A 15,501-nucleotide genomic window follows, 5' to 3' on the forward strand; every position below is an offset into this window, starting at 1 on the left:
CCCAACATGCGGTTCAATCTCCTGACTCATGAGATCAGGACTTGAGCCAAAACCAAGAGTCTGATGCTTAACCGGCTGCGCCCCTCAGTGAGGCTTTAAGCTGGGGATATACATGCTTACACTTAGGCCTGTGGAGGTTCACTCTGGCTGCAAAGTAGAGAAGGAATCTGAGCAGGACAAGACTAGAAGCAGAGAGACGAGGTCGGAGGTGAGTGTCGGCACCCAGGCTGGAGACAACGGAGGCTGGAAACATGGTGGAGGGGAGCAGAGGAAAAGCAGACAGACCGGACAAACCTGTACAAGGTCAAATCATCAGGACTTGGGGATTAACAGAGTGGAAAGAGCAGGGGGGCAGATTCCAAAGGCCCCTAAGATATAGTTAGAAAGGACTGGGCTGGGAGTCTCAAGATTGAGGCTCTAATCACAGATCTGCCACCAATAAATTACCCGGTGACTTTGACCAAGTCACTTTATTGCCCTTTCACTGCCTTAGTTTCCTCACGTTGCAGGAAGAGTTGGGGCCTGTTGATCTTGCAGTTCCATCCAATTCTACTATCCTAGGATTCTATGAAGTAAACGCATTAACGAGGACAAATTAAAGCCATAGCATCATCTCCCTCAAGGCTAATTTGGGGACGCTTCCCGTATGCTTTACTTAACACTATTGATCATATATACTTATAACTGATCATCAAGGACATATCAGAATCCTCCACTTACTTGTCTGTCTCCCTCAAAAGACTGAGGACTCTTTGGGGCAAGAACCAGGTATCCTGTACCTGGAACCAGGTCTCATATGGTGATTGATTCATTATATTTGTGGCAATCCTTGTATCAGACAAATTAGATTTTAAAACAAAGACTGTAATAAGAGCTGGGGCGCCTGGGTGGCTCAGTTGGTTGGGCGACTGCCTTTGGCTCAGGTCATGATCCTGGAGTCCCGGGATCGAGTCCCACATCGGGCTCCCTGCTCAGCAGGGAGTCCGCTTCCTACTCTGACCCTCCCCCCTCTCATGCTCTCTCTCTATCTCCTTCTATCTCTCAAATAAATAAAATCTTAAAAAAAAAAGACTGTAATAAGAGTTGATTCATTATATTTGTTAAAATTGATTATTTTAAAGTGCCGAGAAGACAGATATATGGTTATTGTCTTAGTGCAATGTGTTGTATGTTTTCTGTGTACGGAGCACTGTGGTGGATGCTAGCATCCACAGAATAAACAAGCAAGTCATGGACCCGACGTCAAGTCAAGTAGCTTAGACAGACATTAAACACATAAAGACAAAAATGATGGTTTATTTCTAGCTGTGGTAAGTGCTACAGGAAAAGTTCTGGATACTGTGAGTGTGTAATAGAGAGACATAACTTGGGGGTAGAGGAAAGATTTCTCCACAAGAATGACCTTCATGATTATACACATGGTTGATTTACTCACAGAATGAAGAGGGAAGAGAAGAGGGGGAGCAGGGAGAGGGGAAAGGGAGAGAGAGAGTGACTTTTAGGTAGAAGGAATAATAAGCATGCACGAAGGCCTGAGGCAGGAAGGAGTTCTGGTGAGGAGAATACTAGAAGGAAGCCCACCAAAATGGTACTGTTAGTTAAAATCAGGTTGCAGAATGTTGGGTACTTTCAATTTTCTTTTGTATACATTTTTCATTTTACAGATTTTCTTTTTTCTTTTTTTTTAGATTTTATTTATTTATTTGACAGAGAGAGAGACAGCAAGAGAGGGAACACAAGCAGGGGGAGTGGGGCAGGCTTCCCGCTGAGCAGGGAGCCCAATGCAGGGCTCAATCCCAGGACCCTCGGATCATGACCCGAGCGGAAGGCAGACGCTTAATGACTGAGCCACCCAGGTGCCTCCATTTTACAGATTTTTTACAACAAACATGTATTGTTTAAATTATCAGAGGGGGAAAAACAACATTGTTAGTTTACACAAAATAATAAATGATGCAGAGAGAATGGGTGTCATGGAGGAGAGAGCACATTCCAGAGGGATTGGTGACATAAGCAGTGAGTAATTCCTATGTGGGAGAGAGCAATAAGCACATTGGTGGGGCCGGAACAAAGCAGCAAGGGTGACTCACAAATGATAGAGCTGAAGCCAGTCCACCAAGGTCCATGAAGGTGAGGCCAAGGAGTTGGGGGTCAGATGAGAAGTGACAGGGAGCTACCTTCAGGGGGCTTGAGTAGGGAAAACACACCTTTTAGCAGAGACAAGCAGGATGGGGAGAAACCAGAGGCATAAAGACCCCCTGCGTGGGCCCTGCAGAGCAGGTGCAGGACAGCAGGGACCTGGTAAGGGCAGTAGTCCTACAACACAGAGCCAGCTTTGGTCCTCTGTTACTTCCCAGGCGTCGAGGGGTTGGGCTGCCCCATGCTTTCTGCCCCTACAGCGGAAGTGGAAACTGTGGTTTCCAAAGGTCCTTCCTGATCTGCAATCTCTGAGAAAGAAACTGCTAGCCCGAAGACATTTCTAAAGAGATAAAGTCAAAGATGGGTTTGGGCGGAAAGGGTGGCAGGGCACAGGCAAGGTCTGGAAAATTGAGACCTGATGTAAGTTCTAAGATCTGATCCCACCCACTCCTGATCATGATAAGCACCCCCGCCACCCCTACAGGATCCTTTGCCAGAGTTTCCCCCTGAGGCTGTGAAGCATGTTTAGGGCTGGGATGTGAGTTGGGGACGGGGGCGGAAATTGGCTCCCCTCCCGTCTCTGAGCTGGACCCACAGGAACTGCCTCAGCCGCTTCCCTTCCAGCCTCCCTGCTCTGCTCTCGCTACGCGGTTACCTCAGATCACCATCTAATTGCTCTACCTGAATGCTCCTTGGCATCTCCCACTCACCTTGCACTCCTGACATGGGTGCTGCCTTACTTCCTGCTAGCACAGAGGGATGAAAAGCAACGTCATCCTGGCCTTCCGGCCAGGAAGTTGAATGCAGCATTAGGGTCTGTGTCCTAGCCCTTGACTGCTCTCCAAAGAGATACAAAATTACATTAAATCATCATATTAAATGGGTGTATCAAATGCAGGACCAGTCAATCGGTAAGTGGCTGAGGGATCTCTGTTGTTGACCCTGAGCAGTTGTGAGGATGGAGGAAGCAGGAGCACTGAAGAAACAGTCCCAGTCTCCACAAGTTTTATTTGCTCTTTGGAGGCATCCAGTTCTTAATAAAAGTAGCATCAACCCAGAAGCCCTGGGTCCATGTCACAGCAGAGCTCTTGCTGAGTCCTCTGGCCTGGCACACTTACCCCTCTAAGCCTCAGGTAGTTCCTTCCATTGCTATTATTATTGACGGTTGTTGAATAAAGGGGCCAGTCATAAGAAGTAAATGGAGAGCTTTGCAGAGTATAGCAGATGGCATTTTCCAAAGATGAGCGGCCCTCCCCTCCCTGCTCTTCTGTCATTTTACAGACTCCAGGGTGGGGTCATGTTCCTTCCCCTTGAATCTGGCTAGGGTTGTGACCGCACTGACCAACGGGGTACAGGAAGAACAATGTAGATCATAAAAAAAGGTGAGGTCATAAAAAGAATACAGTTCATGCCTGCTTCTTTCTTTCAGTAACCCAGCCACCGTGCAGGAAAAACCCAATCTAGACCACCAGGAGAGAAACTGAGGCCCCCAGCCAATAGCCAGCATCGATTGTCAGACATGTGAGAGAAGAATCCTGCAGATGGGGGCGCCTGGGTGGCTCAGTCGTTAACCATCTGCCTTCGGCTCGGGTCACGATCCTAGGGTCCTGGGATCGAGCCCCGAATCGGGCTCCCTGCTCGGCAGGAAGCCTGCTTCTCCCTCTCCCGCTCTCCCTGCTGTGTTCCCTCTCTCGCTGTGTCTCTCTCTGTCAAATAAATAAATAAAATCTTTAAAAAAAAAAAAAAAGAAGAAGAAGAATCCTGCAGATGATTCCGGGGCCCTGCTTTTGAGCCTTCCAGCTGAAGCCCCAGACATCATGGAACAGAGACAAGCTGTGCTCTATCCAAATTCCTAACCCACAGAACCCATGAACATAACAAAGGGTGTCTCACGCTGCTAAGTCTTGGGGTAATCTGTTAGGCAACATTAGGTAACCAGAACATAGAGTGAGCACATATCAACTGAAGCAGGAAGTGCCCTAGAGGAGTTAAGAACTCCTTTCTTATGGAATGGAATGTCATTAAATATGGAAAGCCTTACTAGCTCGCACCACGTGGTTTCTAAGCCAGTTCTGCTGAGAAGTTGTTCTCTCACCAACAACATCTGAACTAACAAAAAATAAAAACAAAACACCTCAACTTTTTCTCCATTCTTCTCCATTGTCTTCTTCCCTTGACTTCCAGTGATAATAGAAGTTCAACTACCACACGAACATACCTTTCTACTGATCTCTGCTTCGTTCTATTCATTGATTCCTCTTCTCCCACCTACCTTCCCTCTAGGGTAGAACCAACTTACTTTACAAAGGCTTACTCCCCTTTCTGTCTCCATGGCCCTCGAGAGCTCATTCTTTCTTGCTGAAACTATTACCTGTGTGCCAGAGTCCCTCAGGCCAGTCTCTGCCTAGCTAGCTCTATTCTACATGAACTCCTATCTGGTAGCTCCCATTTCCCACTAGTCATACACCAATACCTTACTTCTTCACCACCTCAAGTCCAACACACCCAAAATGGACCCACTGAAACAGATGCTGTCTGGGCCTCACTCAGATCCCTTTTAGCAGCTGGTCCACTCGTGACTCACAAGCACGTGGCCTAATAACCACACATAGGTGTCCCCTTTTCTGATGAATTGCCCTGGACCAAAGGGGAGCCAAACTTTCCCCCCTTACACATACTTTGGGCAGGCCTGGGTCAATGACGGCCTGATGTGGGGCTACAAAACACCAGCCCCCTTGCCTCCAGCTGGAGCCCACTCTTGTGCCATCTGTGCCAAGAGCCTCAGCCTCTTCCCGTCTGCCCCCCCGTTTCCCTCACTCTCCTTCTCCTCCCTCAATCAATCCCTTGAACAAAAGTCCCGTGCCAGGCTCTGCTTCTAAGTGACCCAATCAAAATACCTACCAAGGCAGATTTGCTCTGTTTACACTGTCAATGCTGTGTCTTGGCCGTCCCAGCCTGAAACTCCCTACCAGGCCAGACATCACTTTGAACACATTGTCTAGCAAATGCCTCTCAGATGTACTCCTACCTTGCAGCTGGATTGTGAAATCAGACTCCCCTCTGCCCTGCCTGATGCTTCCTGTTTTTCCACCCTTCTTCAACATGTCTAGCATGTAAGTGCCAGATTAAAAATGTTTAAATGCCTCTGATTGTACAGCTCCTCTACCCAAAATTCAATGCCTCCTGTTTCTAATGGTATCAGATAAAGATCCTTTTGTCTGTTTTCCTGGACCCTCACTGAGATCTGGCTTGCATCTTGTTTATTTAATCTCATTTTCAGTATTTCTAATTTTCTATTCCAGCCAACTCCTTCAGAGTTCCACAAACCACACACATTCCTATCACACCAGCAGGACTTTCCCCTGTCATCTATACTTTTCTACGTCCTGCCCATTAATGAGAGTATAACTGGAACCCACGTGAGTTCACTCCTCGGTGAATCAGAAGCTGCACCAGGTTGCCCTACAAAGGAAACTTTATTTGCAGCAACGAAGGAGATCATGGAGAACAGCTTCCAAAGATACGACTCCCTGAGCAAGGGCGACGAGTTCCTTTTATTTAGGGTTAGGATGAGTATTTAGATAGGGAAGCCTTGTCATCAAATGTAGAGGTGGGCATAAGGCCATGCCTAAGCCTTAAGGAAACATGCCTATACATACATTGTATGTTATGTAAATGAGACTGAGGCTCCTCCTTGGGTGGAGGTTTTAGTATTATAATGAGGTAAAGGTAATCGTAGGTCATTCTAGAGATCATTCCATCATCCCTCTGTGGGGGTGTGAGTTGGGGGTTAGGCTCAAACTGGTCTGGGTGGTCTGGGTCAGCAGGAGGTCCCGTCAGGGCAGTTGCTATTGCTCGAGGGCTGGTTTTGCTTTCCATTTGCTGGAGTTAAGAAATAAGCTGGAGGGGCGCTTGGGTGGCGCAGTTGGTTGAGCACCCGACTCTTAGTTTTAGCTTGGGTCATGATCTCAGGGTCATGAGATCAAGTCCCACATTGGGCTCCTTGCTACTTGGGTTTTTCTCTCTCCCTCTCCCTCTGCCCCTTCCCCTGCTTGCGCGTGCACTCTCTCTCTCTCTCTCTCTCAAAATAAATAAATCTTTTTTAAAAAGAAAGAGGGATACACTGGAAAGAAGAGCTCAAGGAAAAATGTGGGACAAAGGTTGGTGAGTATAAGCCAGTGGTCAGTAAATGTCAAGTCCTGGGTTCTAGCTAGAGACAGGAGGGATGGCCAACTGCCTCCCAGTATCCACTCGCTCCTTCTTCCAAGTTTCCAGCTGGGCACATGGCTGCGTGGAGTAAATAAACATGCTCAGGCCTCCCTTGCAGCTAGGTATGGTTAAGTGACATCACCTCAACCTATTTCATATAAGCAGAAATGTTGTGCATTACTTCTGTCAATGGCCTTAATAGAAAGGAGAGTGTGTTTCTTTGCCTTTCTCTTCCCTACTGGCTGTAATCTGGAGTTTGAGCAGTGTTAAGGAGGAAGAATTTCCTCTGCCTTGTAAGGTCCTTCTAGCTGGACTAAGAATCAAATTGATGTGAGAAAGATTAACAGGAGAAAATCAAATTTGATAGCATATGAAATTCCAAAGACAATGAGGCAACATGACACTTACATGAGCTTGGGAGAGGAGTAGTGTCTGAGGATACAAAGGAGTGAAAAACCATTAGCAGGAAGGTGAAAGGAGGTATTTAGAAAACAAAGGTCTCCCTATTTTGCAGATAAGTTTCTTAGGTAAAGAGGAATCTCTGTAAATAGCTCTCTTTGGGACAAAAGAGCTCTCCTTGTACAATCAGGCCATGAGGGAGAGGTGAAGAGCTTCTCCTACTCGGCTGCATTTTGATCGCTTTTAACTCAAAATAATGTTCATGACAAACTGGTCTATCTTGGGGCGGCTGGCCCTTGGTCCCTACAACAGCCGTCTTAGATCATGAAGTAAAAGCCATGTTTTGAGGGTGGTGAGGCAACAAACTAGAGCTGCTAGCCAAGCCCAGACTACGTACCCAAATCTAGAGAATGAACTTATATGTAGTAAACTACTGTTGTTATTGTTGTTTTTACTCAGAGTTGAATCTAAACCTAACTGACACTCAATCCTTCGTGGTTCTACTCACATTTTGTGATGAAAGAAGTGGACGCAGTGGTGTACAGGTAAATGATTAACAACTACCTTGGGCGTAAGGTAGGGGGCAAGTCCTCATTTGCAATATTTCCAATTTCCATGGCGTAAATATTCCCATCAAGGTCAACTTCAAGCTACCAATGTAATGTCAATTGGCTCACAAAAACCCCAAAAATATAACGAGTGGCGCTTGTGAGCTGGTATGCGTGGGCTCCTGCAAACCACTGGGGAAGGGCTGGGCTGGCAATGACATTTAATGGACCTTGCTACATGCTAGGCACTGTAACAGGCATTTTGCATACATTACCTTCTCTAATCCTCCTACCCAACTGCTGAGGGGCAAGGCCAAATTTCTCCAACCATTAATACCTTTTGGGAAAAATTCCAATACAAATGGATTTTTATTTTTATTTTTTTAAGATTTTATTTATTTATTTGACAGAGAGAGACACAGCGAGAAAGGGAACACAAACAGGGGGAGTGGGAGAGGGGAAAGCAGGCTTCCCGCTGAGCAGGGAGCCCGATGCGGGGCTCTCAATCCCAGGACCCTGGGATCATGACCTGAGCCGAAGGCAGACGCCTAACAACTGGGCCACCCAGGCACTCCCAAATGGATTTTTAAAAAACATCTTTTCTATAACCTTGGAAGACATATTGGTCACTCCTATTATGGATAATTGGAAATGGAGGTTAGGAAGAGAAAATGGGGTATGGTGGATATGTTCTGGGGTTTGATCAACCAGCACACACCCTCTCCTCCTCTGACAACAGTCACTGGATTCATTGGGGAGTTACCTCTTTGCGGTCGGTGGTAATGACTATCAGATAAGGTGTCCTTTCTTTCCCTAGCTCCTGCCTAAACTAGGTTAATCAGACTCCGTCTGCTGGGGCTTGGGATGATGAACATGAATGGGAGAGATGGAAAAATCTAATTGTTACTCATTCATTTCAGCAGATAGCAAGGGCAAGACTTGATTCCTGCCACTGAATCCCCTGGAGCTGCATTCATTGCTGTGTTCCCTAAGCCTAGTTCTCTAGCCTTCCTTTGATTCTGTGAGCTATCCAATATCTTCCCAATAATCAACTTTTCTGTTTAAGTTAGCCATAATGAGTTTCTGTGGCTTGAAACCAAAGAAATCCAAAGGAAGAAAGAAAGAAGCTTTAAAAAAAATTAAAGGAGCTGAGGCAAAGTGCACAGAACCTTAGAAAGACATTTCTAAATCACTACCAACAGGAAGGTGGCCATGATTATGCAAGGAGAACTGAGGCAAGCCCAGTCAGAATGCAGGGCAGGAGTTTTATGCATTCTACACTGCAGGAATTATGGGCAGAATTGACATTACATAACCCTGAGTGTTGAGTAGGTGTTGGAGCTATACCACAGGATGCTCATCACAGGGTAATTAAGTAAAGGCAACTCAAATCTTTTTACATCTAGAGGGCTGAAGTTACTCTATGTGTCTAGAATCACATGAAATGTGTGGGAGGTTTGTTGTTGTTTTTTTTAATATGTTGATCATTTGGATGGAGGATCAGAGAGAAAACACAGACCACTAAGCTCTCAGTCAACATTTTATCCTCTAGAAAGTAAAATGAATTTATAATCATCTCATTAAAAACTAGAAGCAATGGAGAATCTGACAAGTTTGTAATACGGGAAGCCAGAAGTTGTATTCGGGTTTGTGGGACTGCCCAGCATTCTTGCTAGTTCTGTGCCTCAACCAAAACTTCCCCCCTCACCCCATCGTGCAGTGATCTCACCCTGCTCTGAATTCCTAGAACGCTTGCTTTCTGTATCAACATTCTATTCATTTGACATTCATCACAGTGATTTGCTGAGGAAAAGCACCTGTAAGCTCTAATATGCCAAACAAATGTTAGTTATTATGCTAGCGTGTGTGTGTGTGTCTACACACATATATAATGTATATAATATATACATATTAGTGTATACGTGTATATATATAATATATAAATACATGTGTGTGTATGTACGGTTTTATAGTTATTATGTGTTTCTCTTGTTTGCCCTTCACTGAGTTATAAGGTTCTTGAAGCATATTTTATCCATTTTTTCTGCTTTCTACTGCTCTTAGTTGGAACACATTTGTCAGTCTACTGATGTTTTGAGTGTGGGGACTTAACTGCCACCATTTCACAAGTCCATGACTTCCGGCCACTTACCTTCCCTGCCCTTCTGTGTCCTGCAGGGCTGCTAGGAGGACCAGATGAAATAACGGGCACAAAGCACCTTGGATGGGTTCGTTTCCTGTGGCCTATGACACAAAGAACACTGTGGCTTTAGTTCCTCCTTCAATCTCTTGTTTTCATTTTCTCAGAAATTTGGGTCATGGATATGATCAGAGATATGTTTCTCAATAACAGATTTCTGAAATGACTCCTAGACCTCTGAATGAGTAGTATGCAACATAATCTAATGAGAGAGGACTGACCTAGGCTGTTTTAAAAGTGCTGAAAGCAAGGTAAAGCCATCAGCCTGTGATAAATGTTTTCCCTATGCACCATTTTTCCTTCTCTCACCTCATCATCTAACCCAGTATTGTCCAATAGAACTTTCTATGATGAGGGAAATGTGCTATATCCACTCTTCCCAATATGATAACCACTAGCCACGTGTGGTTATTGTGTACTTAAAATGTGGTGATGCAAATGAAAAACTGAATTTCAATTTTTCTTTAATCAAAATTTAAATAGTCACATGCTACCCCATGGAACAGCACAGAGCTAAACTAAGAGAATCTGGGTCTCTTTATTCATTCATTCACTCATCATTCAATCAAAATCTGTTGAGTACCTAATATGTGTCAGGTACAGTACTAAGCCCTGACAGTGGGTTGAATGATTGTCTGAAAGAGCTCAAAAATTGTTTAGGGAAAAAAATAATCCTTTGAGATGATCTCAAGTCCTTATCCTCTTGAGGTAAGTTGCTGGAGGAGATTTCTTAGGCCTGGGTCACCCTGCAGATAACTTACCTTCCTGACTTCACCTGCTGGATTAGAATCCTTGTCTGAGCTAGAGGCAGTTCTCAAGGGCTGGTAAGAGGCCAGTGATATGGCCAACAGGGCAGCCCACTAAGGTTATCCTATCCTGGGGGCTGGGTGCACAACATATTCAGAGTTGGAAAGTGAGACACAAGCAAGGATGCAAATGTCAGAGCAGTGTAAAACCCCAAAGACACCAAGAGCCAGGGCAGCAAGCCAAATAATAACATTAATAATGAGGATTGTTAAGGGACAGGAAAACATAGAGGTTGGTTGCTCTGTCTCTGGAGCCAAACTTCCTGGATGGCAATCCCAGCTCTGCCCCTCTCCTGCTATGTAACGCCTCTGTGCCGTCTCTTCACTTGTAAAAAAAAAAAAAAAGATGTTATAATGGCCCTCTTTTCAGAGGCTTACCATGAATACTAGATGAATTTGAACATGGAATTGAACCCAGGTGAAATAGCTCCAGACGCCACTCTCTGGCCAATATGCCATACTGCTGGGCTTCGGAAGGAGGTGGACCAGAGTTCCGATCTAACTCTTGAACTACTTTATAGCTATGCAGTCTTGGGAAAGGGAGCTGCCTCATTGAACCTTTCATTTTCCTCATCTGTAAAATGAGGGTATAAATAATAATAGTGGGGGGGGCGCCGTGGTGGGGCTCAGTCAGTTAAGCATAGGACTCTTGATTTAGGCTCAGGTCATGATCTCAGCGATGTGAGACTGAGCCCCATGTCAGGATCCACACTCAGCAGGGAGTCTGCTGGGGATTCTCTCTCTTCTTCTGCCCCTACCCCCCTCAAATAAATAAATAAATCTTAAAAATAATAATAGTAGGGATTTGTGAAGGCTTAATGAATTGATTTATGTATAGCAGTCAGAAAGAACAGTGCCTACAAGTCTAACAGCGTGGGCTCGTGTTACTGTACATGATGCCATGGGACCTGTGCAGAGCCACGTAGCAGAAACTGAGTGGGGAGCGAGGCAGACAGAGATACTGAGCCATATGGTGGCCTGGGGCGGGGGGGGGGGCAGGCAGGGTATGTTCCTGGAGTTGCTGCAGATCCAAGAGAAACTGCTGCAGCATCCTGAGGACATGCCAGTTCTTTAGGGGAGAGGCTGCTAACCAAGGAGATAGCTGCATTCCGGCCCATCCCTGTACCCTGAGGTAACCTGAGAACCTGTTCTCTAGGAAGAAATAATTTTCACTTGGCAGATTTGGTAGACAGGGATTTTTTGTTTGTTTTGTTTTTTAAGTAAGCTATACTTAGCCCAAAGTAGGGCTTGAACTCACCACCCTGAGATCAAAAGTTGCATCCTCTACCAACTGAGCCAGCCAGCCGCCCCTGCAACAGAGATGTTTTGAGGCAGCTTCCTTAAACAGTTCTGTCAAAGAATAAAGTGGTAAACTGCTCTGGAAAACAACATGGTAATTTCTTTTTTTTTTTCCCATGGCAATTTCTTATAAAGTTAAATCTACACCTAACTATACTACTCCTAGATATTTTCTCAAGAAAAATAAGAACACATGCCCACAAAAAGAGTTGTATAAAACATTCACAGTAGCTTCACTCATAATAGCCGAAAAGAAGAAAAAAACCACAAATGTCCACCAATGGTGAAAGAGTAGCCAAATGTAGTATGTTTATACAATGGAATACTATAAAGAAATTAAAAGGAAAGATCTACTGATTCATGCAAGAACATGGGAGAATCACAGAGATATTATACTGAGCAAAAGAATCCAGACACAAAAGAGTGCCTAGTATAATTTTATTTATCTGACATTTTAGAATAGGCAAAACTACAAAAATGGAAATCAGAGCAGGAGTTGCTGAGGGCTGGGAGTAGAGAGAGGGTATTGACTACAAAGGGGCATGAGGCAATGGAAATACTCAATATCATGATTGTAGTGACATTTGCACAATGTACAAGTTTGTCAAAACTCATCAAACTGTACTCCTAAAAAGGATGCATTTTACTATATGTAAGCTATACTTCAAAATGCTTGGCTTTTAATAAAAAGGCAATATCACGAAGCACTAGCAAATTCTATGTGAAAGAGTAGGAGTCAGAAACAGGATGAACACAACTCACAGGGATGGGTTGAGAATATTGGCTTTATACATTTCTTTCTGATTTTCTTTAAACGCTGACAATTTAATAACTTTTTTTTGCCTTGTCAAAAGTTTTCTGGCATCAAAATGGCTTCATTACAATATCTGGTGGTGGTGACCAGAAAAGGTAATAGAACCAGAAAGATCAATAGACAGGGGCACCTGGGTGGCTTAGTCAGTTAAGCGTCCGACTCTTGTTTTCGGCTCAGGTCATGATCTCAGGGTTGTGAGATGGAGCCCCAAGTCAGCTTCCACGCTCAGCAGGGAGTCTGCTTGAGATTCTCCCTCTGCCTCTCCTGATAGTGCTCTCTCTCTCAAATAAATAAATGCATTTAAAAAAAAGATCAATAGACAAATGACTATAATTGTGTTTGATGCCTCAAGAGGTTTATGTACAAAGTAGGTGGACTAATACTGCATGCGGGAGTCAGGAGACTCAGGAGATTTCTCAGGAGAATGGAGAGGAAAAAGAAGAAACCTCATGTGTGAAGGGTCCAGTGGGTAAGAGTTAGGCACATGTGAGAAAAAGCACAAAATCAGACTTACCGCTGTATCTCGGGCACTGGGACAGCTTTGTGGGAGTTGAGAGAGAAAGCCTGGATGAAGTTGCCCGGATTCAGGTTGAGAAGCCAGTGCAGCCCCACCAGAGAGTTTGGGGCACAGAAGTCGGTAGGCAGGCACTGACTTGGTCAAGTCCATCTTTTAACAGAAAGCTCTGGGGAAGACAAAGAAGATGGACTGTGGGCAGGAGAGTTAGGAAGGTTCTTTGTGGCCCATCCTTGTCATAATTTCCACTGAAATAAAATGTGCCTCTCTGGTAGTGGATTATGCCGCATGCCAAAAGTATTAGGTAAGTCTCAGTATAAAGCAGCCCTGAGGGTAGCTCAGCTGTCCAGTACTTTGGGACCCCCTGTTTCTTTCCTGAACTGGGGAACCCTAGCTCCCAAGCAACCCCTTAGTTCAGGCTCCCAGGGGTAGCACCACTCGGTCTGTTTCAGGGATACAGCGGTTACAGGAGCAAACCCAAACAGTCATGGTTCATGGTGGAGATCAACAGGCCCAAGGGACACAATATTCTCAGCCTCCCCTTGTGAACAATCCCCTTCTATGCTGGGTGGGATTTCCAACCTGAGGAAAAAAACTGACCAATGTCTGGGAAGAGAGACTGTCATAGAAGGGTAGGGTCAGGGCCACCCCGGAGCCAGGATGACGGCAATATGAGGCCCAGACACTCCAGGGAATCCATGAGGCCATGGAGAGAAAACATGAGGGAAGGCAGGGCTACAGTCTGCCCGGCCCAGCTTCCTCTTTCATGAGCTCATGGTGAAAGCCAGGCCAGGCAGGAGGGTGCCAGAGATTGAGCGAGCGTGTTTTTTCCCTAACTTGGTTCTGAGTCACACAGGCACCTACCCTTCCCAGAAAACCACTTCAGGGCTCACCCCCTGGCAGCCAGTCAAGCCCCAGCGCTAACACGCGAGACAGCCAGGCAGGAACTGGAGACCTGCCAGCCGGGAGCACTCATCCCACCCGCAGAGGCCTCTCCCAACCTTCAAAGAAAAGACCCTATGGCAGCCGTGTTGGAAGTAGGAGGGAGACTTAGTTTAACTTTTGAGAACCCATGGGAGATGTTGTTGAATCATGGGGTTGCAGAGGAGGGAGAGAGCCTTTAATCTAAGCAGTTGACTTTACAGATCAACTCATCCAGTAAATACAGGGTGTCTGAAAAAGCAGGACAAAGGGGGAAATACTTTATTTGTTGCACTTTCCCCTCCCCCCCCACCTCTTCTGTGCTTTGAATTAAATCACCATCATACTTTCCAATGCTGATATGGGAGCGCTCTACAGAGAGAGGCAAGCTGCTTCCCATATGAAGTCCCAGCTCTGCAACATTAATGGATTAAAGGGCCCTACATTCCCAGCCTTTGCAGGTGGCTGGTAGTGATGGAGAAGCACAGTTTTAGGCACTGAATACAGAGCAGTGAACAAGATGGTTAAAGTCCTGTTCTCATGAAGTTATTACCCGGTAGGAAACTGAGGCGAAAGGGTGGAGCTACAGCACGGGGCCCTGGGAAGCCAGCGTTGGCAGAACAACAGGCACACTGGGTCCCTTCTCAGCTCCCCCACTCTCAGCAGCCTCCAGGGAATTTGGGTTGAGTTGAGCTGAGCTAGGAGGGGCCAACCTGCATCCCAAGGCAGGGGATACCGTGTTCTCTTGTGACCTTACCTTGGTGCTCCACGCATTCTTGCCTTCCTTTTGCATCAGGGAAAACTGCCAGGAACTGATCTTGACCCTCCTAAGGCCCGAATCGTTGTTTCTGATGGCCATTTATTAACTCGCTGCCAAGAACTCACCACCCCACCCTACCGCCATACCTCTGGCAAGAATTGTTCCAATGAGAACGTGTGCGCATAGGGCCAGGGGAAGGGTATTTAAAATCAGTCACATTGGCCCAACAAGAACTAGGAATGCAGAAGTCTCTGCTTCTTTGGAGAAAAGAAAAAGCCACAAAACCTGCCCTGAGATGGAGAGGGAAGGAAGGGGCGGGGGATGAAAACAGAAAGAGAAATTCTATCTCCTGATGATCTTAGCAGTTGGAGGCTATTTTGTCATCCTGGTCTCCTGCTCCCGGGTTAGCTCACTGCTGCCCACATCCCCTCCAAAGCAGCCCCTCCTCGTATAATACTAATAATGGCCGTCACAGAAGAAGCACCTGCTATGTGCCTAGGAGCATACACTCGTATCCTTAAGCCTCACCTTAAACCTTAAAACCAATATGCCCACTTTGCAATTGAGGAGACATTTTCAGAGAAGTAACTGGCCCAGTATCATGTAGTTAATAGGTAGCAGAGCCGGAATTTAAACCCAGTTTCCTCTAACACCACCAGATTCTAATATGCTCTTTTTTGCTACACCATGTCTCCTGTCTATCACAAATCCATCTCAAGTCAACAAAGTTACTGAGCATCTACCAAATGTCGGGTGCCACTGAGCTTTCAGTCTCTATTTCCTGAGTCCCCTGACTCCAGCCCTCTACCTGTTTCCCTTTTTCAAATGCTCCCACTTCTAAATATCTGTCTCCTTCCCATTACCCTTGTCCCCCATTCTAGACTTCGGTCAG

The 15,501-nt window shown here is 45.6% G+C and overlaps 1 long non-coding RNA gene across 1 annotated transcript in view; it reads right to left on the minus strand.

Annotated features, from left to right (window-relative positions):
- LOC112838229 (uncharacterized) overlaps positions 1–12,692 on the minus strand; it is a 51,639-nt gene extending 38,947 nt beyond the window's left edge. Inside the window, exons 1-3 of the long non-coding RNA XR_012373777.1 lie at positions 12,545–12,692; positions 10,257–11,611; positions 9,448–9,539 (exon numbers count right to left, since the gene is read on the minus strand). This is a non-coding gene — a long non-coding RNA (uncharacterized lncRNA). The remainder of the gene's footprint in view (positions 1–9,447; positions 9,540–10,256; positions 11,612–12,544) is intronic.
- Positions 12,693–15,501: the final 2,809 nt, after the last annotated feature.

The sequence above is a fragment of the Callorhinus ursinus genome, unplaced genomic scaffold (assembly GCF_003265705.2).
Source record: "Callorhinus ursinus isolate GAN/ISIS: 27379988/994484 unplaced genomic scaffold, GSC_fseal_2.0 scaffold26, whole genome shotgun sequence".
Taxonomy (NCBI): Eukaryota; Metazoa; Chordata; class Mammalia; order Carnivora; family Otariidae; genus Callorhinus; species Callorhinus ursinus.